The sequence below is a fragment of the Prosopis cineraria genome, unplaced genomic scaffold, assembly GCF_029017545.1.
Source record: "Prosopis cineraria cultivar Desert tree isolate PC_DT_omini unplaced genomic scaffold, ASM2901754v1 PC7, whole genome shotgun sequence".
Classification (NCBI taxonomy): Eukaryota; Viridiplantae; Streptophyta; class Magnoliopsida; order Fabales; family Fabaceae; genus Prosopis; species Prosopis cineraria.
Window position 1 is genome coordinate 19,267,933 of NW_026555338.1, and position 3,319 is coordinate 19,271,251.

The following is a 3,319-nucleotide window of genomic DNA, read 5'->3' on the forward strand; positions in this document are numbered from 1 at the left end:
TCATCCTCGTGCTCTGCCTCTCTTAAGTAAGTTGGCCTATCCTTCTTCCTTGTGATATTGTTGTCAATTGATTGTAATTAGAGAGTTGATTAGAATTAGCAATTGGAATATGAATTTTTTGTTCATTAGAACTACGATTTGTGATTGAATGTATATAGGCTTTTGTTTTCAGTTCTTTGTTAGTTTTGAAATTAAATTTAAGATTGTATGAAAATTAATTTACTGTTGGGCATTTTATGAATTTGTTGAAAATTTGTTTCCCTTGTTGTGATGATGGTGATTAATTTTATTGTTGGATAACTTGATTAGATATGATTGAGTTATATTGAATTTATAGGATAAAATAGATTGTTGGGATAAAATTTTTATATCAATTATTGTTGGGTAACTTGATTGAGTATAATTAAGTTATATGAGAACTTGAATGATAAAACTTTTTGTTTAAGTTGATTAATTATGTTCTTTTTATTTAAGTTAATTAATGTTTGAATTAATTGTGTGCATTTTGTTTAAGTTGATTAATTGTGTTCTTTTTATTTAAGTTGATTAATGTTTGAATTAATTATGTGAATTTTGTTTAAGTTATTTAATGTTTGATTTAATTGTCTTCCTTTATAGATAAATGGCTTCTAATAACGAGTCTGTTGATACCCCTCCATCAATTCTAGCTACAAATTCGACTGAGGTTCCGAGTACACAGAAAAAGCTAGAGCAGGAGTACAATAACATTCAACGAGGCCTAACGATAATGGAAGAGGTGACAAAAATAAGAGCTGCAGGAAAAAAAATTGATGTGCAATAGAACAAGAAAGGGCAAGCAATTAAATCCTCAAAATTCATAAGTTATATTGGGGTGGTGGCAAAGACTACTGTGCCTATCACAGTAAAATCATGGCGCAAAGTAGATGAGGCCACGAAGGCTCTTATTTAGGATACTGTAGCAGTAAGTTACATTTTACTAAGTATATTTTGGTATAAACTATTTTTAAAATTAATGCATCTGATATGTTGTTTATTTTATTTTGTAGTCAGAATTTGACATTGATGAGAGTAGGCAAGATTTTGTCCTACAAAAGGCTAGGAGGGCACTACGGTCTTTCATGTATTTTATCACACAGAAATATTTGAAAGATCCTGATGCTGAATTTGTAGCTCGAGTTCCTCCCTTATTACAGCCTTTGGTAAAACAAGAGGATTGGGATGCTTTTGTTGCCTCACGGCGTGAGAAGGAATTCAAGGTATTAATGTTTCTTAAATTTCAAGTTTGGTGTTATTTATTGATTATATGTGTATGTACTAACAAAAATTTTTGTTATTAACTCGTTAAGGAATTAAGTACACAGAATAAGGAGAGAGTAGCGAAGAACGAATATCCTTATAGAGCAGGGAGGTTGGGGTATGCAGGCATTGAGCATAAACAATTAGAGGAGGAGGGATCAGAGGTTACCATATCCCGCTATAAGCTCTGGGCATTGGCACGCACTAATAAAGAAGGAATTATTGACAACCCCCGCGTGAAGGAGGTTACTGAAAAGATTGTAAGTATTATATTTATCTACTACTTAATAATTAATTATGAATATCCAAACTAAACATATTTACTCTACACAGGATTCCATCTCTCAGGAAGTCTCACAGGGCAACCTTCCTGAGGATGAGGATATCTTGGCTAGGGCGTTGGGAACTGCTGACCACCCTGGTCGTGTCAGGGGTGTTGGCTTCGGAGTCACGAAGAAGCAATATTTTGGCAAGATAAAAAAGCGAACATCAGCTTCTTCGTCTGAGGTCTAAGAGCTGAGAGAAGAGCAAGCCGTTATGAAGCAGCAACTACTAGCCCAGGCAGCATTAATTGACATGTTATTGAAAGGGCAAGTCCTTGGGAGGACTTTGGGTGAGATTAGCCCTAGTCAGAAAGATAGCTGCACAGTCCCCTCAGAAAAACTACCTGAGGTAATATGTTTTATCTTATGAATTTGTCTAATTATTTTTATTTTAGAAACTGATTGTCATTGTTTGTTTAATTAGGGCGAGAACGATTGCAATTGTTTGGCAGACACTCCTGAACGTAGAGTGGTTGTAACAGGGCGTGTGTACAACATTCTCGGGGACACAATCCATAATCATCCCCTCTCACCCGACTGTGTTAGAGTTTCTCTACTTGTTGCCATCGACCCCAACTATCCATTGCCTGTTCTTACTGATGAGGCACAGATGGTAGGGGAAGCAGTAGGGAGCTTCGTTGCATGGCCTAGCCACCTTGTAATAGTGGTAACACTGAAGCCGACAAAGGACCCATTGCCTCCAAAGAAAAAGGTATGGTTTAAATAATTATTTATAATTGTATAATATAATTATAAATATCTAACTTTTTTGTTGTGCAGCTGAAAGGGAAGAGCAAGCTAAAAGGTAAGTCAGGCCATACTAAAGAGTCAGCCACAGTTTTACAATATCCAGCAGCACCGGTGCCAACTGTAGAATACAAATACCGTGCCTCTCTTGAGACATATGCGATGGCTACGAGGATGGCTCGTCAAGTTGCGATTGGGGATATCATTAGTTTTGATGATGGGCTGTATGGAAGACCGGGCTTGTTTGAAGTTGTTCGGGATAAAATTTTAAATGAAATTCTCAAGCACGAAATGGCCAGTACTAGTCTGATGAGCTTCTACATGAGGTATTTCTTCGATAATGCTCAGTTAATTACTTAAATTATATATATGTATGTGTGCACATGTGTGTATTAACCTGGTTTTTTTTTACTTAAGCCACCTTTATACCTCATTTGTGATTCCTGGCGGCCTTGAGTTTAGATTCAAGCTGATTAATCCCCACGATGTCTCTGCCTATAATGGAATTACAAAGGAAGCTCTTAAAGATCAAGCAAGGCAGCTTTCAAATCAATTTAAGGATAAGGGAGCAAGCAATGATACTTTATTTCTTGCTCCTTACTGTCAAGGGTAAGCCACTTTCTAGCTACTTTTGGTACAAGTAAATATTTTTTATATTTACTTATTTGATAACACTTGTTATTTCTTATTAGGGGGTACTGGATGCTTATTGTGGTTAATCCTGTTGTTTCAAAAATTTGGTATCTTGATCCTCTTAATGGAGAACCAAGCAATAAGCCAGATATGGTAGAACTTTTTAATAAGTAAGTTGAATTTTTATTAATTGTTATTTTAATATCCATATATATTAAATTTCTAACATTTATTCTTTATTTCCTTCTTAGAGCTGTGGTCTTGTATCGAACTGTGACCAACAAGACCTTGTCCCCTAGCTTAAGGGTATTGGACTCTTGTAAGACATGGGTCACAGT

General features: G+C 35.7%; 1 long non-coding RNA gene across 1 annotated transcript; it reads left to right on the top strand.

Annotated features, from left to right (window-relative positions):
• Positions 1-1,089: 1,089 nt before the first annotated feature.
• LOC129315243 (uncharacterized) lies at positions 1,090-2,180 on the top strand. Its single transcript, XR_008594425.1, has 3 exons — positions 1,090-1,238; positions 1,329-1,950; positions 2,026-2,180. It is a non-coding gene; the product is annotated as an uncharacterized LOC129315243 (long non-coding RNA).
• The last annotated feature ends 1,139 nt before the right edge of the window (positions 2,181-3,319 follow it).